Below are 24892 nucleotides of genomic sequence, written 5' to 3' on the forward strand. Positions count from 1 at the left end.
GTGGTTTTGAGTTCACTTCTAACTTGCATTCTACAAATGGTTAGCCCACTTTTCTGCCAACTATCTTGTTTTCACCAACACACAATGGAACATGTACCAACTCTTGAATTCTGTGATTAAACTGATTTTACTGTGTGCCACCCTGTGATCCTTTTAGAGACGACAAGATGCATTTTGATAAATATAAACCAGGTAGTTATTTGCAACTAGTTGTTTCCAGGTACTAGCTGAAAAAGGAAGACCTACATTACTAGGCTGCTGGCATGATAGGTCAGAAGATAGAAACATGGCAATCCTAGTTGGCTTACACACTGGGGCACTCCTATGTGGGACATCCCTATGTTTACTCTGAATTTGCCACTTTTTATGACTTGTTGATGAAAGCCATCCAGTTGCCATCTGAGAGAGACTATTGGCCTTTGACATACCCGCTTGCCCAGAAATTCAAATTCCAGAAAAAGATATTCTACCTAAACATTAGGAAGAACTTCCTGATGGTAAGAGATGTTAGACTAGTGGTTTTCAACCTTTTTTGACCAGGGACCACTTGACCAGAAACCAGTTTGACCAGAAACCACTTGACCAGGAATCGCTGTGTCCAAGGACCACTTGACCAGGGACCACTTTGACTAGGGACCACTCTTCAACAAAAAGGGTTATGAATCAGTTTTTGGTCAACTTTAGATCTGACTTGGTTATTTGGGGTGCTGATTCAGAAAATTGTATTGGATAGAGCACATCAGCTCTAGTTTTTGATACTGAACATATGCCATTCAATAGTCACCATCTGCTCGCCCACGGAAAACCGTATTTAATAATCTAGAGCTGATGTGGTAGTGGTAATCTTTCATGGGCAGTCAGCCTCTCCCAACATCCCCATTGCCTCGGCACTATAAGAGGGTTTCGAGAGACCAGTCGCTCTTGTTGCCACATGGTTTTGAGGCAATGGTGTAGTAATGCTGAGGCCATGGACCATATTTTCATTCTTGCAGACCACTGGTGGTCCATGGACCACAAGTTGGGAACCACTGTGTTCGACAGTGGAATATGCAGGGTGTGATGGAGTCTCCTTCTTTGGAAGTTTTAAAGTAGAGGCTGAATAGTCATCTGTTGGGGGAGGGGGTGCTTCCATTGTATTTTTCTGCATAGCAGAGGGTTGGACTGGATGGTCCTTGTGGTCTCTATGAAGCTATCTTATCATTCTTGATCTTGAGCATCCAACATGTTATTATTTCAGTTTTGGTACCTTTGTGGCTCTCAACCTTTTGTTCCTCAGATTTTGGGGCTTCCACATTTAGAAGCCCAGCCAACATGGTAAGTGGTCTGAAGTCCAACATATCTGAAGAGGCAAAACCTGAGAATTTCACTATTACCTGTGGTTAGATTTGATCTTCATATATTTTGGCAATCCAGGGATGAGAAACATGTTGACAGCTCACTGTTGGACCCTAGATGCTATCAAGCCTGGATGACTAGGCAAGTTGCCAGGTGTTGATGGGATTTGAGTCCAATAACATCTGGATTTTCACTGTCCTCCTTCTGGTCTAATTCCTTTGAAAGCTGTTTGAATATGGTTTCCATCTTTTGCCAAGCAGCTGGGGATTTCACTTGCTGTAATAAATATGATGGATGTCACTTATAAAGGCATTTTGGAAATGAGTAGACAACATCTCTCTGCTTTATGGAAAAAGGTGTATAATTACAACATCATTATGAAGCTAGATGGCAGAGTACATAGAGTACACTAGTAAATTCTCTCATTATTCCAAAATGCTTGCAATAAGAATGGCAGTCTTGAAGATTCTTGTCAAAGGTCCCAGGACCTTTCAGATCACTTCTGTGCCAACCTGCAATAAAGGTAGGAACTGATGAAGAACTTCAATGCAATGTATTGATTCTCAAAATATTTTACCAGTTCGCTTCCTGCTCCAAGAATTTCTTGAAACCTTAGCTGTTACTGAAGATTATTTGCAGTGTAAGACCTATTCTGTGCACAATTCATTTTTTTTTTGCACAGTAGTGGTAGTGGTAGTAGTAATAAAAGTAGTATTAAATTGGACTAGAGATGCTGCTTCTGTGCAGAGATGTTGCTTCCTAACCAGAAAATGGAGCCCCAGTGGTGCAGTGGGTTAAACCCTTGTGCTGGCAGGACTGAAGATGATAGGTCACAGGTTCAAATCCAGGGAGAGCATGGATGAGCTCCCTCTGCCAGCTCCAGCTCCCCATGCGGGGACATGAGAGAAGCCTCCTACAAGGATGGTAAAACATCAAAACACCCTGGCATCCCCGGGACAACGTCCGTGCAGACGGCCAATTCTCTCACACCAGAAGTGACTCCTGACAACAAGAAAAAAACATGCAGGGAGGCTAATTTAATTTACGACACCATAAAACCTTCCAGCAGTGTACGTAAGAATGAGAAAGTACTCTATCAAGGACACAGTGTCACAAGTGGACAGTGACGCAACAGCTCCCCCGGTGGCTGGAATCGAGCATACCATCATTAAGCCAAAAAGTTGGAATGTTAAATTGCCTCTGTGTCAGTCTATATATGTTGTATGTCTATGGCATTGAATTTTTGTCATGTATATACACATTGTAATCCACGCTGAGTCCTCTGCGGGGTGAGAAGGGCAGAATATAAATACTGTAAATAATAAATAATAAATAAATAAAATTATGTAACTGCATGCTCTCTCTTGATTTTATCCATTTTTAAACTTATTTATTTATGTGTGATTTTAAACAAATGTCTTATTAATGTAACATTTTTAATGAATCGTTTACAATGGATTCTATTTATGACTATGGTTGGTATTTGAATGAAGGCCTGTTGTGAAGCTGCCCTGAGTTCATTCCCGAGGTGAGAAGGAGAAGGTACAAATATGCAAAATTAATTAATTAATTAATTAACAATGCTTTTGACATGAAAAAAATAAATAAATGTGCCTTCAAGATGTTTCTGACTTATACAGTAGCAACCCTAAGTCAGGGTTTACAAGAAAGGTAAGTGGCTACAGGTGCGTCTACTCTGTAGAATGGATGCAGTTGGAGACCGCTGGAATCATGGGAGTTGTAGTTTAGCATGGCCATTAGCTTTCTTTGCCAGGATGCCATAGCAATGAGTCAAGGCAGCTAAAGTATTGTCAAATTTCACAAATTCTACAGTGTAGATTGGGCATGAGCAAACTTGGGCCCTCCAGGTGTTTTGGACTACAACCCCCACAATTCCTAACAGCCTACCGGCTGTTAGGAATTGTGGGAGTTGCAGTCCAAAACACCTGGAGGGCCCAAGTTTGCCCATGCCTGGTCTACATTGACCATATGATGTAATATCATGCATTTGAACCATACAATGCAGCCTTAGATGTATTCATGTGAGTGTTATATATACTACCCAGCTCTGTTTTCTATAGGCTGTTAGGAATTGTGGGAGTTGCAGTCCAAAACACCTGGAGGGCCCAAGTTTGCCCATGCTTGGTGTAGATGCGCTCAAGAGATAGGAATGAGGCTGGGTTCTGCTTCCTGCTCTGTCTCTCCTTTGCCGCCTTCGCTGGAGTTTCCCTCTCCTTGCCTACGTCACGTCACCTTCTTGCCTACGTCACCCTTTCAGCCTCCCGCCTGAATCTAAATCTGAACCGCAGGCGGGTGTCTTTTTGCGCCTCCGCCCTCTCCTCTCGTTCGTGCCTTTGTGGCTGTGATGTGATGCCTCTCTGGGTTCGCGAGAGAGAGGGCTCATTGAGAGGGAGAAGGAGGGGCAGGAATGATCCGGGCTGCCTTCCCGCTCAGGAGAAAAGCAACTGCAGTTGCGGGCGGCGCCCTCCAGATGGCGCTTTATCACCAAGAGCGGCGACAGGCGGCCGAGGAAGGGACTTTTGGGGAAGCCCCGCGGGACCAGAAAACCAGCCGGGGAGGGGTCTTTGCAGGATAAACTCTGTCTGCAGAGGAGCCTCAGTATCCGCCCCAGGCCCCCAAACGCCGTGGGTGCTCGAGTCCCATTCGAAAAGGAGGTCCTTTTTTTAAACAGCAAAAGATTTGTCTTTTGGATATTCTGGGCGGGAATGTCATCTCAAGCCATGGATAGTGGGATCCGGAGTTGTAGAATCCGTGGATAATGAGTGCTCCTCTTAGACTGGATCTACACTGCCAAGCCGTGCAGTTTGAACTGCATTCTATGGCCTACACTGACCATATCATGCAATATGCAGTTTGAACTGCATTCTGTGGATCCACTGACTATATCATGTACCATCATACATTTGAACTGCATTCTATGGGTCCACTGACTATATCATGTACAAGGCATGTAGCTGGGGGAGGGGGGGCTTTGGGGGCTTCAGCCACCCCCCAAAATTCTCGTGGTGGTCTGCGAAAAGGCCTTACGGGTACATTATTTAAACTGTTATGTTTATTCATATCATGATCTGATCACCATGCTCAATATATCCCATATACATGGGGGTATTGGGGTAACGATATAAAAGGTTTGCTAGGGTAGACCCTCTTTCACTCAGACTCAGCCCCCCTCTTCCCGAATCAAACTCAGCCCCCCGCCGAATCAAAATCCTGGCTATGGGCCTGTCATGTACCATCATGCATTTGAACTGCATTCTGTGGGTCTACACTGACCATATCTATATAAATAAACATGTAATGTTCGTTTGTGGGATTAACAGAACTCAAAAACCACTGGACGAATTGGCACCAAATTTGGACACAATACACCTAACAACCCAATGTATGTCCTTTACTAAAAAAAATGGTTTTGTCATTTGGGAGTTATAGTTGCTGGGATTTATAGTTCACCTACAATCAAAGAGCATTCTGAACCCCACCAATGATGGAATTGAACCAAACGTGGCACACAGAACTCCCATGACCAACAAAAAATACTGAAAGGGTTTGGTGGACAGTGTCCTTTGGTTTTGGAGTTGTAGTTCACCTACATCCCGAGATCACTGTGGACTCAAACAATGATGGATCTGGACCAAACTCTACACGAATACTCAATATGTCCAAATGTGAACACTGGTAGAGTTTGGGGAAAATAGAAACTTGACATTCAGGAGTTGTAGTTGTTGGGATTTATAGTTTACCTACAATCACAGAGCTGTTAGGAATTGTGGGGGTTGGAGTTCAAAACACCTGAAGGGCCAGAGTTTGCCCATACCTGGTCTCCATTGACCATATAATGTAATATCATGCATTTGACCTGCATTTTATGGGCCAGCACTGACCATACAATGCAGTTCAAACTGCATTATTTGCCACTGCAGATACACCCTTAGATGTATTCATTTGAGTGTTATATATACTACATAACTCTGTTTTCTTTGTATGATTTTCATTTTCTTATTTTGTCACATTTGTATGCAAAGTTCCCAGCCATGCCGTGGTGCTCAGTCTATGTATTTATTCACAAGTTTTTATTTATTGTTTGTTTACTTCTATTTTCATCCTGCCTTTCTCTAGAAAGTGGGTGACCATAGATATGACACAGAGGAAGGAAATTAAAACCCTGCCCTATGTTTTATGTATGTATTCATATGGTCCTTTGTTTTACCTCTCTATTTGGTACTTCATCTTCAGCCGGGAGGAGAGGTGAGCGACAAATTAAAATTATTATTATGTTTATCTATATCCTGCTTTTTAATCTCCATAAGGAGACTCAAAGTGGCTAACATTAATAGCATTGCAATACAATTTAAAATATACAAATATTAAAACAGTATTAATTAAGCAGAGGCTAGATGGCCATCTGTCCGTGATACTTTTAATGTGATTTTCCTGCTTCTTGGCAGGGGATTCGACTGGGTGGCCAATGAGGTCTCTGATTCTATTATTTTAGCCGTGTATAAAATGATCAAGGGCCTGGAGAACAAGCCCTATGAGGAGCGGCTTAAAGCCTTCTCTTCAGCAGAAGAGAAGGCTGAGAGGAGGCATGATGAAGCCATGTATAAATATGTGAGGGGATGTCATAGGGAGGAGGGAGCAAGCTTCCTTTCTGCTGCCCTGCAGACTAGGACACAGAACAGTGGCTTCAAACTACAGGAAAGGAGATTCCACCTGAACATGAGGCAGAACTTCCTGTGAGAGCTGTTGCAGAACTCTCCACCCTGGAGTGTGGTGGAGGCTCCTTCTTTTAAACAGAATCTGGATGGCCATCTGTCAGGGGTGTTTTGAATGCGATTTTCCTGCTTCTTGGCAGGAGGTTGGACAGGATGGCCCATGAGGTCTCTTCCAACTCTATGATTCTATGATCAAGTTCTATTAACGATTTTGAGCCAGAAAGGAATGGAAAAAAATAACTTCACATATGGGGAATATTTAATTAGGTCTTATGTTGCAGGGTCACCATCTTGCCAATGACCAGAGGTTGTTTGTGTTACTGGGAGAGCATCTAGCAATAATTATTTCAAACTCCATGTCAATCTTTCAAGTGATAAAAGGGTTTAGTTCAGGATAAATTTGTGGTTGCAGAGAGTGTGTGTGTGATTTCAAATTGGTCCATGTTCTGAAACTCCTTGGACATCTGAACACCTTGGGTATCTAAGCACTAGGATGGTGGTGCAATGGGTTAAATCAGTGATTCTCAACCTGGGGTCCCCAGATGTTTTTGGCCTTCAATTCCCAGAAATCCTAACACCTGATTAACTGGCTGGGATTTCTGGGAGTTCTAGGCCAAAAACATCTGGGGACCCCAGGTTGAGAACCACTGGGTTAAATCCTTGTTCTGACAGGACTGCTGACTGAAAGTTTGACAGTTCAAATGCGGGGAGTGGGATTTGCTCTTGTCTGTCAGCTACAGCTCCTCATGTGGGGACATGAGAGGAGCCCCCCACAGGATGGTAAAACTTCCAGGCAACGTCCTTGCAGACGGCCAATTCTCTCACACCAGAAGCGACTTGCAGTTTCTCAAGTCGCTCCTGAGATGAAAAAAAAATCTAAACATTACACAGCCACCTCCCAAATCCCATGGCTATCTTCCATTCCAACACTAGGGGGTGACAACATGGGGGGGGGGGGAGGAGAGAAGAGGGAATCTGCGCAGTAGTGCCTTTGAGGGGGGGAGGGGAGCTGAGGAGGCCCCCAAGAGGGCGGGGCCTGGAGGCCAAGAAAACTCCGAGTCTCGCGCCCCCTCCTTGGTGACCCCCTCCCACATAGAAAAGGCGCGAAAACCCGTGCCACTGTTGGACAGAGGCTCACTTTTTCATTTCTCCAGCGTGGGAAAGTCGCCTCTTTCGCCCCTTGAATGATTCGAGTTTTTCCATTCAGGGAAGCCGCAGTTCCCCTCCCCTCAGCGTTGCCCACCGCGCCTCCCTCCTTTTCTAAAGCCCAGACTGAAAGGGAGGGGATTTGATTTGCTCTCAGATGAAAAAAAACACACACACACACAGTGAAAGCAGCATTTTTTGTTCTTGCCTGTTGGTGGTCTCAGGAAAGGAGGGAGAAGAGAAAGACGTGTGGAGTGTTGGTGTGTGCACAGGAATGCCCGCTGAGGGGCGAGAGGAATGTGTATCAGAGAGAGATGGAAAAGCTAAGGAGGGCCAGGAGACTTTCAAGGCTGCGGCATTTGCCCCCAATGTTGTGCCTATGGGGGACTGTCCCGGATTGGGAATGACGCAGGGGGAGGGCAGGGAAAGCTTGTGTTTACTCCCCCCCCCCCCCCGCGCAGCACCCATTTGCCTCCTTCTTTCCTTCTTCTAATTGGCGAGTCGGGGCTTCCCATTGCAAAGAGGAAGCGCTTGCCTGGGCGATTCAGCACCGCGGACAGCGCCACAAGTGCGGGCTTGACAGGGAGGGAGGGGGAAGAGGAGGCGGATGAGTCAGGCAGAGAGGGAGGGAGGGAAGGAAGGGGAGGAATCGTTATGTATCTGTGCATTACACATAAATGGGGACCATCTCAGCGCCCTTCAGGACCGCCGCAACTTGGAAAGCGCACGCATCAAGTTGAGCCCCGGCAGAGTTTGTGGACTACATGGGGAGGGAAGGAGGGAGGGGGGCAGAAAGAAAGGCAGGCTAAGGAGAAGGGTCGCTAATCGCTATCCCTTTCCTCAGACCCCCACAACTGCCTTGAGAAACTCGGTCCCAGCTCTAATATTCCTTGGAGGAATCGCCTCCCATCCGATCCCTAACTGGGCCCGGCTGTATTGAGGGTGGGATTTTTTTCTTTCCTTGCAGCCAGGATGAGCATCAGAGTGTCTTCCCACCTCTCTTTCTCTGTCTGTTTCCTGCAAGGCTCCACGATCCTCTGCTCCACAGAATCATAGAGTTGGAAGAGACCTCTTGAGCCATCCAGTCCAACCCCCTGTTCAGGTGGAATCTCCTTTCCTGTAGTTTGAAGCCACTGTTCTGTGTCCTAGTCTGCAGGGCAGCAGAAAACAAGCTTGCTTCCTCCTCCTTTTGACTTCCCCTCACATATTTATACATGGCCCTCATCATGTCTCCTCTCAGCCTTCTCTTCTGCAGGCTAAACATGCCCAGCTCTTTAAGCCGCTCCTCATAGGGTTGGTTCTCCAGACCCTTGATCATTTTGTACACGGCTATCAAGTCTCCTAGAATCATTGAGTTGGAAGAGACCTCACTGGCCATCCAGTCCAACACCCTGCGGCCTTGAGGAACTCGGTCCCAACTCTAATATTCCTTGGAGCATCGCCTAACCGGGCCTGGTTGTATTGAGGGTGGGATTTTTTCCTTTCCTTGCAGCCAGGGTGAGCCTCAGAGTGTCTTCCCCCAGGCCCGTAGCCAGGATTTCGATTCGGGGGGGGGGGTGAGTTTTTTCAGGGGGGAGGGGTCGGGGGGGAGGGCTGAGTCTGAGTGAAAGAGGGTCTACCCTAGCAAACCTTTTGTATCGTTACCCCCAATACCCCCATGCATATGGGATATATTGGGCATGGTGATCAGATCATGATATGAATAAACATAACAGTTTAAATAATGTACCAGTAAGGCTTTTTCGCGAATCAACATGAGAATTTCGGGGAGGGGGGCTGAAGCCCCTCAAGCCCCCCCCCCCCGCTACATGCCCCTCTCTTTCTCTGTCTTGTTTCCTGCAAGGCTCCACGATCCTCTGCTCCACAGAATCATAGAGTTGGAAGAGACCTCGTGGGCCATCCAGTCCAATCCCCTGCCAAGAAGCAGGAAAATGGCATTCTAAGCACCCCTAACAGATGGCCATCCAGCCACTGCTTAAAAGTCTCCAAAGAAGGAGCCTCCACCACACTCTGAGGCAGAGAGTTCCACTGATGAACAGCTCTCACAGTCAGTCACAGACATGGAGTCTCACAGTCACGGTCATAGTCTCAGCCTTCTTTTCTTCAGGCTTCAGAAGTTTGCCGAAAGGCTCATCTCGGGCGATGTGTGGGAGGGATTACTACTATTAATTATCATAATTGATAATTAATAGTAGTTATTAATAATTAATAAGCATTAATAATTAATAATGGTTATTATTGATAATAATGTTAATAAATAATAATAATAAGCAGGGCGGGCGCCTGGTGGATCCCCTGTTTTGCAGCAGTGTCGGGATCGCCCTGTTTCGTCCCGATCTCCTACCGAGGAGGAGGAGGAGGAAGAGGAGGAGGAAGGGGAAAGAGCGACGGCGTCGGCGGGAGAAAAGGGGGGGGGGAGTGTGCGGAGAGGGGGCGGGGAATCGGTGGGAGAGAGAGAGAGAGAGGGAGAGAGGCGCGCTTGTGGAGTGGAATTACCTAACCCACCTCCTCCTCCTCCTCTTCCTCCTCCTCCTCCTCTCTGTCTCTGTCTCTGTCTCTCTGTGTCTCTCCATCGCCTAGCGATCCCCCCCGCTGACCTCCCTCCCTCCCTCCGCCGATCCGGGGAGCGCCATGGAGCTGCGAGTCTCACCCATCGATCGGGGGAACCGAGGTCGAGCAAGAGGTCTGTGTTGTCTTCTTTTGGAGGGGGGGGGGGGGTCGGACTGCGGCGAAAGGGAGGGGTCTCCCCTTCCCGAAAAAGGGGGACCGTTTTACCTTCTCTCCCCACACCTGATCCGGACGTGGAGCTGGACTTTGGGAGACCTCAGAAGAAAGTGACCGCGAGCGATCAAACAGGCGTCCCGTTGTCGCCTTGGACCCCCCTCAGGCAGGGCTGCCACCCGGACCCCACTCCCTTGACACCCTCCAGGGACGTTTTCTTGCGACTCCACCTCTTTGGAAATTGTCCTTATTTTGAGGTTCTCCACGACTCCGATCCGGAGTCATGGAATCTTTCCCTGGGGGAGAAGGCTGTGAGCTAAGGATGGGGGTTCCAGCGTTGCCCACCCCTCAAACTTCCCTCAAAAGCCGATACTTTGGGGGGAAGTCCACTCAGCCCAGTTCCTTCCTCTGATCGGAGGATTTACAATTTAAGTCGCTTGATCCGCTTCCTTCCTTCACCTTGTCGCTTTAAGGCTTTGGGAGGGAGGGGTGGGGGGAGAAAGACCACCTTATGTGGGAGGAGGAGGGGGAGGATAGGGGCTTCTCGGAATTGGGGAAACCTCTTGGGACTGAGGACACGTGTGATTCGTGGTGGGCGACAGAAGGGGGCACTTTCGCCTTCTCGGGGTGTCAGATGTGACCGGAGCCCCTGGGAAATCTCCACGCCAACGGATTCCCTGGGGGTTTTTTTATTGAAGAGCAGGGGGAGCCAGGAAGCCCCCTCCTTGCTTTCTCTATCCCTTTGAGACTTGGAGGAAAGCAAGCTGAGCTGTCTCCTCAGGGAACCTCATCCCCTTTGGAGATGTCTCATCTGCCTTGCTTTTGTGGCAGGTATTTCACAGACAAGGCGTAGGAAGGGACCCAGTTTTTGCACAGGAAGCACAGGCACCAAGGGGTGTCTTGGCCAGGAGAAAAGAGCCCCCGACCTGTTGGGGTGTCAGATTCCTTCCCCAAAGGTTCCCTTTTTTTGTGATGGATGCAAACTTGACATCAGTGTGTTGCCCAAGGCTTTCTTAACTAGGAGTCCTTTGCAAGTCGAATGTTTGTAATTGGGGGACTGACTGACTGCATGTGTTTGTATATACATAGATAATGAAAAGTGTGTGTGTGTGTACACACACACACACACACACACCCTTTTCATTATCTATGTATATACAAACACATGCAGTGTGTGTACATGCATGTATATATAGAATCTATATCATTGTGCTGTCCAAGGCTTTTATAGCTGGAATCACTGGGTTGCTGTGAACCCCAAGCATATTATCCAACAAGACACCTCTAGCAAATCCAAAAGCTGAGCGATAATGAATAGCTACTGGGTTGCTGTGAATTTTTCAAGCTGTTTAGCCATGTTCCAGAAGCATTCTTTCCTGATGTTTCACCTACATCTATGGCAGGCATCCTCAGAGATTGTGAAATCTGTTGGAAACTAGGCAAGTGAGGTTTATGTATCTGTGGAATGTCCAGAGTGGGAGGAAAGACTCTTGTCTGCTTGAAGCAAGTGTGAATATTGCAATTGGCTGGCTTGATTAGCATTGAATGGCCTTGCAGCTTCAAAGTCTGGCTGGTTGCTGCCTGGGGGAATTATTTGTTGGTCCTGATTGATTCTTGACATCTTTAAAAAAATTAAATGAGTGTTTTGAATTGAGGAGGAAAAGGTGGAGTCCCTGCATTTCATCTCTCTGTCTCATTCCTACAGGAAACAATAGTATGCCGTGACAGGCTTTGTGAAAATTAGATGTAAAGAACAAGCAAAATTGTTTCAGTGCAGCCTGAGTGCACCCCATGTCTTTTGTTTCCAAGCCTACAGAAGGGGAAAGGGTAGGAAGATAATGGATAGGTGCAGCTAACAGTTTTGAACAAAATATTCCCCGGGTTGCTGTGAGTTTTCTGGGCTGTATGGCCATGTTCCAGAAGCATTCTCTCCTGAAGTTTTGCCCATATCTATGGGATGCCTGCCATAGAGGCAGGTGAAACATCAGGAGAGAATGCTTCTGGAACATGACCATACATACTGGAAAACTCACAGCAATCCAGTGATTCCGGACATGAAAGCCTTCGACAACACAAAACATTCCCCCTCTCCTCCTCATAGGCAGTTTTCTTTCTCATGTGTGTTGCAGTGCCTTCGGAAGAGAAGGAAGGCAAGTCAAAACAATGAACAACAGAGGGCCCTCTTCTAAGAGGATTTACTATCCAGGTAATAGCTGCCTTTTGCAAGATCCTGTTCTCTACAAAGCAGCAAAAGCTTCCTTGTTACCTGAATTTACCGACTTCCCAGTAAATCCTAAACCTATTTCCTTGGAAGCTTGTTCAGTGCACTGGCATCCGCCATCCAAGTTGGTGAGCTCAGGAAGATGGCCAAAATGCAGTTAAGAAGGGCTTTTCCTACCATTTCAATATGTGTGTGCATGAATGGGCTTCAGATAAAGAGAGTGCAGCAAGTAGTTTAATATTAATGTGATTCTCTGAGGAGAGAGGAAAGCAAGGCTGGAATACAAGGGAAGCAAAGGCTTGACTCAGCCAAATATATGAAGAGTTGGCAGAGTCCTGGTCCAAGCTTTGCCTGGGCATAGTTGGCAGCCAGGCAGCGAGTAGCCTGAGCTGACAGTGACCTTGGCTGCAAGAGGGCAGTGCTGTTCCCTTTTGGACAGATTGGTCCCAACTGATGCTCTATTGCATTAGGCACAAGAAGGCCTGGGCTTGGAGATTAGATCTGTGCTCTGTCTCGGACCACCTTTATGTGTGGGCGCACATATGTGCAAAGGTATTTTCTCACACTCCGCACGAGGGAACTCCTCCTCTATTCTTTGCATTTGTTTTCCACTCTTCCAAGCAAAGGGCTTGGGATCATTGATGCAGTAAGGCGAACTTCGGATAAGCTGGAGCTGCAGCAATCTGTTGGCTGGAGCTAAGAGTCCACTAGGCTGATTTGGAAAGTCTGCTTACATTTAGAGAGGAAACCGGGAGGTGAAACTGTAAGAAAAAGCATGCTCCATTTGAAAGATCTGTATGACACAGAAAAGGAGTGCGGTAGTGCTCTTTCCGCTCCTTGGGTCCTAAACTTGTTCAGAATGTATTTTTCCTCCTGGCATAATAATGTAGCTGCACTGCATATGTTTATTTTGAGGCTGAGTCAAGTGTATGTATATCGGAATCCATGTGGCACTCAAATCTGTTGCACTAGTCACATTTGACATATACATTTCCTTGTGCTCTTCTGATGGCAGATGCTTTTCATATAAAATAGATGAGTAATAATAATGCTTAACATTTATATAGTGTTACCTGAGAAACCAAACTGTTTCATCAGCCTAGATTAGTATTTCTTTGAGGTTGATCAATGCTATTATCCTCATGTTGCCTTCCTGGGGTTGGTAGACAGCAATATGCTCTGTGTTATCCAGGAAATTGAATGGTGGCTGAGCTGGCATTTGGAACAGGGATTTCCGTGTTCATGCTCTTAGCCATCCCATAGCCTTAGGTCTTTGCTGATTATCTTCTGAGGGAAGATCTAAAGAATTATCAGGACTTTGTCTTCCCATATTACTATGCTGATTTAAGAAAGAAGTGCTCCTTCAGTCCAATGATAGTTGCTGATCTATAGATCACCTGCTGCTGGATCCAGCCATTTGGCATTGAACCCTGCTAATAGATTCAGCAGCAAAAAAAGCCAATGGGATTTTGGCCTGCATCAATAGGAGTCTAGTGTCTAGATCCAGGGAAGTCATTGTGCCCCTCTATTCTGCCTTGGTTAGACCACACCTGGAATATTGTGTCCAATTCTGGGCACCACAATTGAAAAGAGATATTGACAAGCTGGAATGTGTCTGGAGGAGGGTGACTAAAATGATCAAGGGTCTGGAGAACAAACCCTATGAGGAGTGGCTTAAAGATCTGGACATGTTTAGCCTTCAGAATAGAAGGCTGAGAGGAGACATGATAGCCATGTATAAATATGTGAGAGGAAGTCATAGAGAGGAGGGAGCAAGCTTGTTTTCTGCTGTCCTGGAGACCAGGATGCAGAACAATGGCTTCAAACTACAAGAAAGGAGATTCCATCTGAACATTAGGAAGAACTTCCTGACTCTGAGAGCCACTCAGCAGTGGAACTCTCTGCCCCGGAGTGTGGTGGAGGCTCCTTCTTTGGAAGCTTTTAAACAGAGGCTGGATGGCCATCTGTCAGGGGTGCTTTGAATTCAGTTTTCCTGCTTCTTGGCAGGGGGTTGGACTGGATGGCCCATGAGGTCTATTTCAACTCTATGATTTTATGATTCTGCTGCTGGTACCGGGTCTTGCCAATGGTAACAGAATATTCTAAAGCAATGGAGTATAGAAATATGAAGGATGATTGGCTTACAATTTGATTCTTTTTCCCCAAATCTCATATTCTACTTTGGGTAGAGGAGTGGAATGTAAACAAAGAATGGGCAGCATGGTTCGAGTTCCTTGAGTATGACAAAAGGCCAGAGGTTCTTTCAAAAGATGATCAGTTGCCAAAGGGAGAAGTGATAGAGGTTTCTCAGATTATACATTGGAGGGAGTAAGTGGACAGAGATTTGTTTTCCAGCCCCTCCTCCCCCCATACACATATTTAGAAATGGAGAGGGGTCATCTATGCAACTGACAGGCCAGGAAAGAAAAAAGGAGCCCCTCTTCACAAAATGCATGGTTAAACAATGGAATATGTTTCCACAAGATATGGATTTTGGATGCCCTTTAAAGGGGATGAGACCAATTTTCAGTGGCTTCAAAAGAGGATGAGAGCAATTCCCAGCACAAAAACTGCACAATACCTTCAGGTTTAATGGCAATGGCAATTGATGAGAAAGAGTAGCCGCTGAAATCCACAAGCATGAGGACAATTTCAACAGAGAGGAAACCATGAACAAAATCTGGCTACCGGTATTAAAAAAAAAACCCTCTAAAATCATAACAGTAGAGAACACTCAACACTCAAAAACAGGGAAATTGCAGATAAGAAACAATCAGATTCCAGATAAGAAGCAATCAGGGACACATAATCACCTCCCCAACAAAGGATTCATCCAGGCAGGAAGCAGCCAAGCCTTGAAGCTGTAAGGCTGTTCAATGCTAATCAAGGTGATCAATTGCAGCGTTCATACTTGAGTTCTTTCTTCCACCCTGGCAATTCCTCAGATATATAAAACCCACTTGCCTTGTTTCCAACAAACCTCACAACCCCTGAGGATGCCTGCCATAGATGTGGGTGAAACGTGAGGAGGGAATGCTTCTGGAAAATGGCTATACATTCCAGAAAAATCACAGTAGCTATTCATTACCCCCCCCCCCCCCCCCTGCTCAGCTTTTGGATTGTCTAGAGGTGTCTTGTTGGATAATATGCATGGGGTTCAAGGAATTGGATTTATTTATTTATTTAGTGTCAGGAGCGACTTGAGAAACTGCAAGTCACTTCTGGTGTGAGATAATTTGCCGTCTGCAAGGACATTGACCAGGGGATGCCCAGATGTTTTTTATGTTTTTACCATCTTTGTGGGAGGCTTCTCTCATGTCCCCGCATGGGGAGCTGGAGCTGACAGAAGGAGCTCATCCGTGCTCTTCTCGGATTTGAACCTCCTGCTGGCACAAGGGTTTAACCCACTGCACCACCAGGGGCTCTGGTGGAATTAAATGGGAATGGGAGGGTGGCACACTCTGCTTGGCTGTGTTTGATGTCAGCTTGAGAACCAGTTTATATGTGATGTTGGCTTGTACATATGCCTAAACTACTGTCCTACTGGGAAAGTGTGGGGATGCACAAGGGAGTCTAATATGACCCATGGACTATGCACTCCTGAACTAGATGTCTCTTTGATCAAATCTAATAGGGCTTTCCTCAGGTTATTATATTGCACACGGGATAGGTGACTGTTCTAGAAATAATGTAGTCAGTAGTACAGTGGTTTTAGTGTCGGACTAGAAGTTCCAAACACCAAGGGTTTGAGTCCCTGGTCAGCTGTGGAAAGCTACCTGAGGAAGATAGTATAGATACACAGGGAGACAGTGGCAAACCTCCTCTGAGTAACTGTTGCCAAGAAAGCCCTGTAATAGGATTGTTGGAATAGATCTGAAGGCACGTAAAAACAACAACAACCACAGCTAACCCACAGAGATGACCCATATTCAAAGCCACATTCAAAATCCTTAATGCTGTGAAAATATGCTAGACAAGTTCTTTTCAGTGCTGATGGCTTTCTGCACTCCCTGTTAAGAGTTCCATGGCCTTGTATTGTCTCCATTCTCAGCATCCTTCAACAGTCCCTTTTGCTGTTTCCTTCTTTTCTCTCTTTCATTTGTGAAGTCTGCTGGCTTCATTTATAATAAAAACCTTTTTAAAAATCCCCCCTCTCTCTTTAAACTGACTGCTGTCATTTCCCAAAAGCAACCATACACTCCTTACCATTGTTCTAATCTATTGTTTTTCAACTTGTTTTTAGCGTTACAACAAATACCTGTGTTTTTATACTGACGATAACAGGTGCTAGAGAGAGTGTGGATTAAGATAAGGAAATCAGCATGAGAAAAGGGTGAAACATTCTCCTCCCTAGCTTTGAATTATTCCGGAGCACCATTGTGCAGTTTTTTTTTATCCACATGTGCCTTTTTCTTATAGGCCTAGCTGTCCCCTGCCACGCATTGCTGTGGCCCAGTCTGGTGATCTCGAAAATAAAGTAATGAGAAAGTGTTGGTTTCTAATATATGTAATTTCTTTATGCTTGTGGGTAAACACTATTTCTTGCTGTTTCTTTGTCGGTGTTGATGTGGAGATTGTCTGGTTTGCCCACTCTGGAACATGCAAGATATCATTGTCCTTCTTTAAAGGTCCTTTTCAAACCTATGATACTATATCTCTGGTTGTGTGAATAATATCAATCCATCCATCCATCTATCTATCTATCTATCTATTAGGGCTGGGCGGTTTTGTTTCGTTAATTCATAATTCGTTAAAAATTCGTTATTTTTTTGTTAACGAAGCGATAATGAACCATTCTGGAGCAGCTTAAAAACGAAACGAATTTTTCAATTCGTTTCGTAAATGCTTCGTATTTCGTTATGTATTCGTTTCGTTATTGGTTTGAGGTCGTTTCGTTATTATTTCCGCATGTCTGGGGCAAGTTTTATAGTTGTTTTTTGTTTAATTAGTGAAAAAAAAATTATAATATCACACCAACAGTCAACAACAGAGGGAGAGGGAAGCTTCAGAAGTTCCCCCTGTCCCATTTGGAGGTTTTTTAGCGTATTGCGCGGTCGCGTCCGCCATTAACGAATTGATTCGTTATTGTTTCGTTATTGTTTTGTAATTTTTTTACCATTTATGAAATTTCGTAAATATCGAACGTTTTTTAAAAAAGCATTCGGAATTCTTTTAAATATCGAAACGCAAAAAACCCCAAAAAACGAATCGATTTTAGAAACAAATTTTTCCGTTGTTACCCAGGCCTACTATCTATCCATCCATCCATCCACCCACCACCCCACCCCACCCACCCACTGGTAAATTTCAAAATAAAAATAGATACCAATATAATTACATTAATTGAGGCATCAGTAGGTTAAATGTCTTTGAATATTTACATAAAACTGTAATTTAAGATAAGAGTGTCTTAAATTAAATCATTATTCCAACCTTCTTCAATGTAAATATGCTTAATTATCCTTCCAATAATCACCATAGTTTATTTTAACTATACATTTTAGGGAAAATGCTGCGTGTATATGAATAAGGAAAAGGGGGAAAAACTGGTGCTGAAAGAGGAGAGGAAGGTGCACACTGCACGAGAGAGAAGGAAAGGAAGGAAAACTGGGTTGTGGAGAGGTGAGAGTCCTGGCAGGAAGGCGTGGGGCTGAAAGGAGCGCTTCTTTCAGCCCCATGCCTTCCTGCAAGGACCCCTACCTAAGCCGAGGGGCACGTTTTCAGCCTAAAAAAAGCGCTGAAAAACTAGACCTAAACTGGAGTATATACAGTAAGTTATAAGTGTTAAAAAGCTGCACACTTATATACCCCCAATAGGTTAGAAAGCCAAAGGCCTCTTTAAATAGGAAGATTTTTGCCTGCTGATGAAGAAAAAGCGGAGCGGGTGCCTAGCTGCATGTCCCTTGCGAGGGAGTTCCATTGCCTAGGAGCAACCACCAAAAAGACTCTCTGTTGTGGACTCTCATTGCATCAGTGGTAACTTCATAAAGATGTACATACTCTCTCTTGAAGTACAATGTGCAGTTTAGCATTTTGCAATTTCCTAGCAACAACAACAGTGAGCCTGGTGGCATTTTAGAGACAAGCAAATTTAATTTAGCATCAGTGTTTTTGGATTGCAGCCACTTCATCAGACAATTGCCTCCATCCATGTGTAGAGACTAGAGTGCTGGAATCAGGGTTAGCTTCCCCCTCTGTGTTTGGTCTCATTGTTTCTTTATTTCAGATATATCTGACAATGTCTAAAAGGAATGTTCTACCAAAGGACATGGTTTCGAGAAGCATTTTCCTGTGCAGTTGCACATTGTGGCATCTGACTGCAAGCTATGTTAGCTGCCAATAGACTGTGGCTGGAGAAGCGGATGTGTGTGTTTTAAAATTAAGCTTCTAGCACATGGGGATACTCCAGACTCCTAACTGCTGTTCCATTTTTGTGTTTTTCTTGAAGTGCAGGAGAATTCTACTTGATCCATTCTGGTGCCCAAATAACTCTCAAACCACTGATCGTTCACTCTTCCCTGAAAGCAAGGGTGGGAATTGTATAGAGCTTCCAGATATTGTTGGATTGCAAGTTCCAGTTGTCCTAGCCATGGCTACCAATGCTGGAGAACACTGGGAGCTGCAGTCAGATAACATCTGGAGAGGCACAACATTTCCAACCTTGCTTTAGACCTTTTGAATTCTCCTTGAAAGGGCTCTGGTCTTTCAAGGAGATTTCTTTCTTTGTAACACTGGTATTTATCCCTTCTCCCTAAATGTTCAAAGTTGCATATAGAACTCTTCTATCTTTGCTTCATCTTCTCGACAACTTAATGGGATAGGTCAGTTTGAGAAAGTATTATGAGTTTCTTCAGTGAATTTAATGGGTCAGAGGTTACTGGATATTGGTTCTCCAAAGCCCTGAGTAATTCTGGAGCACCGTTGTATTCTAAGCACTATATTTAATTCTTTATTTATTTAATTCACTTGTATATCACTTTTCTCACTCCAGTGGGAGACTCAAAGCAGTTTCCAACATAATTATGGCAAAATTTAATGCCTCACATACAGAAACCTAACATAACAATAATAACGTACAATTATCAATTAAATCATAAAACACAGCATCATTTAACATTAAAACATGGAATTAAAAACATATAAATATTAAAACAACACAATTCAACAATCGTAGTTTAGGCCATTCCAAATATCTTATCTATTTCACATAATCTGATCATTCCATGTATTGCTTACTGCCCAAAGTCTTGGTCCCATAGCCAAGTTTTTACTTTTCTTCTGAAGGCCAGGAGAGAGGGTGCTGATCTAATTTTGTTGGGAAGGGAGTTCCATAGCTGAGAAGCCACCACTGAGAAGGTCCTGTCTCTCATCCCCACCAATCACACTTGCAAGGGGTGGAACCAAAAGCAGGGCCTCCCCAGATTATCTTAATCTCCATGATGGTTCATAGAGGGAGATATATTCAGACAGGTCTGTGTTACACAGACTTTATATCTGAGCCAAGATCCCTGCCAAATAAGCAGGCTACCATTTCATTCATCTGTGAAATAGCAGCTTGCCTTTTGAAGATCAATATGACTTGTCAAGTTTCAGTTTATTCAGAGTTCTATAACCTGAATTCTTCTTTGATTACCAAGGGGCCAGGTTTTTTTTCCCCTCTTGTCTCCATGCATAAATGCTACAAGTGGAAAAAGTCTCAGATCCATGGATTCCATATCCATGATTTCAGTTATCCAAGTTCCAAAAAATACCACCCCCCTGAAATGTTTGTGGGCTTCTCTAGATCCTCGAGTGCAGTTCTATGGTGTGATTCTTTCCCAAGTATAGTCAAAATATAGGGTTCTTTATTATTTATGTTGTGTGTGTGGGTGTCTTGGAATGTATGCCCTGTGGACATACTGTATATCAATTTAAGAGCATGGGCTGGAATGGATTTCTTAAAACTTTGGCATTTAATGTTGTCTTCTATTCATTTAATTTAAACCCTATTTTCCAATTTAGAATTCAGTGTTTTTATTTTTTCCAAAAACACCCCCAGAACATTGATATTGTAATTTATCGTTCTAGCAGAGATCAGGTTTTCCATCAGAACATTACTAATTTCAGTATTCTGTACAGAGGCAAAATATATCACTGAACTGTGCAGCTCGAATGGGCTTGACATTTCTTTAAAATGTAATCGAAAATAATGTGTGCGAAGCGGCTTGGAAAGACTGTTTCTTTTCTATTTTCATTTAGTGCTAGGAGTCTGCTAAATGACTATACAGAATAAAGATATGAAACCATCCCTGCTCAGAGTTCAAGGGGATGGATAAGGATGCTTAAGCATGACTGTTTCTCTGGGATATGGATGTCGTCCCTGCTTTTCTTCTTTGTGTGTGGCAGATATAGTAGACTTTGAGCTCCAATGCTCCAGTCCACAAGGAATAGAACTCTTCCTCTACAATCACAAATAATGAATTACCTATTATTAAGTCATTTTTCTAGTAATGAATAAAGGATCATCAGTCTTGACAAGAATCAACTCCATTGTTTTGCAGTGCAACAAAAATATTTAAGCAACTTTTGCCTGGACTTTGAGGAAAGAAGCTTTTTAACTAGATTTGTGCATTTGGGACTTACCTTGATCCATTTCGTGTTCAGCTTTTGGTGGGGCCCCCAATAAATTTTCATCTTGTTATTGTTCATTCATTCAGTCGCTTCTGACTCTTCGTGACCTCATGGACCAGCCCACGCCAGAGCTCCCTGTTGGCCGTCACCACCCCCAGCTCCTTCAGAGTCAAGCCAATCACTTCAAGGATGCCATCCATCCATCTTGCCCTTGGTTGGCCCCTCTTCCTTTCTTCTTCCATTTTCCCCAGCATAATTGTCTTCTCTAAGCTTTCCTGCCTTCTCATGATGTGGCCAAAGTACTTCATCTTTGCCTCTACTATCCTTCCCTCCAATGAGCAATCAGGCTTTATTTCCTGTAGAATGGACTGGTTGGATCTTCTGTTGGTTCAAGGCACTCTCTGAATTTCCTCCAGCACCACAGTTCAAAAGCATCTATCTTCCTTCATCAGACTTCCTTATGGTCCAGCTCTCGCATCTATAGGTTACTATGGGGAATACAATTGCTTTCACCATGCGGATCTTTGTTGCCAGTGTGATGTCTCAACTCTTCACTATTTTATCAAGATCCATTGCTCTCCTCCCAATACTTGTGCATTTTCATCTGAACCTCTCAAAATCAGGTCAGATATTTGTTTTTTATTTTGTTTTCATGTACATTTTTGAGGGGGGGGGGAGACTTCACCCATAGGCCCAAAGCACTCTATGTACCTGGACCTGGCAGGGTCTGCAGCTGAGCATCGAGTAATTTTTAATGTCATCTGCTAGCATTCCTCAAGCAACTTGAAAAATTGAGGGACTTCTAGTCCAAACATAACTTTTCCAAGGGATTGTGGCGCAGCTGGCTGAGTGTCAGCTGCATTAAGATCACTCTGACCAAAAGGTCATGAGTTTGAAGCCAGCCCGGGCTGGAGTGGGTGTCCAGCCATTGTGTAGCCCGTTGTCGACCTTTGCAACCCGAAAGACAGTTGCATCTGTCAAGTAGGAAAATAAGGGACCACCTTGTGTGGGAGGCTAAATTTAACTAATTTATGAGGCCATAAAGAAAGAAGACTCCGGGGAATGTGGAATGCGGAAGAACTTCATCAGTGTCGTTGATGGACGATGAAAAGCAGCAGCTCCCCCAGCGGCCAGAAAAAAAAAGTTAAATAGCCTTTGTCTGTTAAATGTTGTTTGTCAAACTGGCATTGAATGTTTGCCATATATGTGTTTACTGTAATCCGCCCTGAGTCCCCTGCGGGGTGAGAAGGGCGGAATATAAGAACTGTAAATAAATAAATAAATAAATAAATAAATAAATAAATAAATAAATATTGTTTTAAGCACATTTTAAGAGATTTGACATTTTATTTATTTACTTATTTATTTTGATAGCTTTGACATCCACCCATATTTACAAATATCTGTCTTACGCTCTATGTGCAATGTGCAATGTTGCAAGAACAAGATAACATACTTTTAAACAACTGACCATATGGGACTACTTGAATAGTAACTCTGGTTTATTACTCTAAAAAGTAACTTACATAATTGTACACCTCATACAGCTAAACTGTATGCCATAACTTGTCACTTTTTACCTTAAAAGGGCTGGATGACTCCTACATTGCAAAGGAAAAACACAAGGTGATTCTGATGTGTGACTGCCCTTTCACAAAAAGAGATCATGCTACTGTCATTGTGAGCTGTAAAAAGAATTCACTAGGCTTACATTTATAGCATCCAATTGGGTTTTGTTCCAAGACCTTCTGTGGATACAAAAATATGTGCATGGTCAAGTTCGTTACATACATTGGCATAGTAAATGGTGTCCCTTATATAAAATGGCAAAATTAAGCTTTGTCTTTTGCATTTTTTTTAAAAAAAATACTATTTTTAAGTAGTTGATGGTTTAATCCATGGATGGTTGAGTCCATAGATAAAGAGAAACAACTATATTCTCCAAAATGAGATGGGATAGCATCCAGTTCATATGAATCCCACCCCCAAACCAGGAAGTGTTATGTGTGTGCAGAAGGATGGTGGCTTGGTAGCAGAGCACAGCGTTGGCACATGAAAAGTCCTGTATTTAATTTCTAGCAGCTCCAGCTAGGATTAAAAATAGTACCTGTTTACAGAACCATCTCTACTATTACACCTAGTGAAGTGACTGCAACAGATTTTGGACATTGTTTAATTAGCTTTCATTGTGTTTTTACTGTTGGAAGGAGAAAAAGATGCTTGCGGTTTGTTCTTCCTCATGTTTGGTTGGCTTTGGCTGGCACCATGATCTTGACTTTGGTGAGCAGCATGGAAGAGAGAAATGTTTGTTACTTCCACAGGTAGCATAAATATCTTGGATTGGCCTTGCCTGTTTGCAAAACTGGGGAGGCCATTCAGTGCTGACAATACTGAGTTTTTGTCAGCTGACAATACTGAGTTGGATGGATATATACCTAAGCTGAATATAAGGCAGTTTCCTATGTTATTTGTTTGGCTAGCTCAAGTTTTGCCAAGTTCTCCATGCTCAGGGTCCTTCAGTTGAGGAAGGAGTTGCAAGGAGGAAGTAATATTTGAGTCAGCGTATCTTTCCCAACATAAGGTTTTATGTTTCAGTAATGAATGATTTCATGAAGAGGACCTTGAGTCCAGTGAAAGAGGATGGGCCTCTTTCTGCATATATCCATATTAAAAACCCAACCCAATCTTCCATTAAATGGTTTTCAAGCAATGATGTAGGACTCAGACATGGAGACAGCTACCACAAGTAAAAGTAGTTGTAACAACAACAACAACAACAACAACAACAACAATAATGTAATGTTCGCTTGTGGGATTAACATAACTCAAAGACCACTAGACGAATTGCTGCTAAATTTTGCCTCAAGATACCTACTAACCCAAGAAGTGACCATCACTCAAAAATTTTATTTTGTCATTTGAGAGTTGTCGTTGCTGGAATTTATAGTTAACCTACAATCAAAGAGCATTCTGATCTCCACCAATGATGGAATTGAATCAAACATGGCACACAGGACGCCCATGACCAACACAAAACACTAGAAGGGGTTGGTGGACATTGACTTTGAGTTTGGGAGTTGTAGTTCACCTACATCCAGAGATCACTATGGATTATATTTATGCCAAGTTCTGGACCAAACTTGGCATAAATATTCCATATGCCCAAATATGAACTCAGATGGAGTTTGGGAAAATAGACCTTGACATTTGGGAGTGGTAGTTACTGGGATTTATAGTTCACTTACAATCAAAGAACATTCAGAACCCCACCAACAACAGAATTGGGGCAAACTTGCCACACAGAACACGCATGACCAACAGAAAACACTTAACTCCATTCACCAGGGCAAGAAAATGTAATCAAAGCCCTCCTGACAAAGAGCCATTCAGCCATAGATAAAGATAGATATATATGATTCACATACACACAGATTTAGTATCATAGATTTGAAAGGGACCCCTAAAGAAGGACAATTATATGTTGCATGCTCCAGAGTAGGCAAACCAGACATATGAACACTGACAAAGGAACAGCAGAAATACTGTTTATCCACAAGCATAAAGAAATTACATATATTCAAAACCAAAACTTTCTTATTACTTTATTTTCCAGATCCCCAGACTGAGCCACAGCAATGTGTGGCAGGGAATGGCTAATAATAATAATAACAACAACAGTTTTAATTTTGTACCCTGCCTCCATCTCCCCAAGGGACTTGGGGTGGCTTACATATGACACAAAGTGCCTAAAACAACACATAAAATAAACACACAGTACAACACAAAAAAAGTAAAACCAAGAACACATAAAAACAACCAATTAAACCTCAAAACAACATCCAATAACCTATGGTGCCAACTGCTGTAAGACATGGTCAGACTGTAAACAAGATAAGGGAATGGGATAGTGCAAACTGTACCTAAGAAACATGGGCATAGGATGAAAATGCAGTGCTATGTCATTAATTGTGATCCATTGGGGCTATACATTCTCAAAGGCTTGTTTAAAGGGTTGTTCCCAACATTCCTCACTATTAGCTATGCTGGTTAGGATGGATGAGAGTTTCAGTCCTACAACCTTTGAATGGCTGCCCTTTCCTTATCCTTTATACAGACAATATTGAGT

At 43.7% G+C, this 24892-nt stretch overlaps 1 protein-coding gene across 5 annotated transcripts in view; it reads left to right on the plus strand.

Moving 5' to 3' along the window:
- Positions 1 to 9653: 9653 nt before the first annotated feature.
- The window catches only part of GRM8 (glutamate metabotropic receptor 8), a 618543-nt gene continuing 603304 nt past the window's right edge, over positions 9654 to 24892 (plus strand). For all 5 annotated transcript variants that reach the window (XR_010910030.1, XM_060777764.2, XM_060777767.2 and 2 more), the window contains exon 1: positions 9654 to 9897. The gene's annotated coding sequence lies outside the window, so the exon portion shown is untranslated. The remainder of the gene's footprint in view (positions 9898 to 24892) is intronic.

Source organism: Anolis sagrei, chromosome 5 (assembly GCF_037176765.1).
Source record: "Anolis sagrei isolate rAnoSag1 chromosome 5, rAnoSag1.mat, whole genome shotgun sequence".
NCBI lineage: Eukaryota > Metazoa > Chordata > Lepidosauria > Squamata > Dactyloidae > Anolis > Anolis sagrei.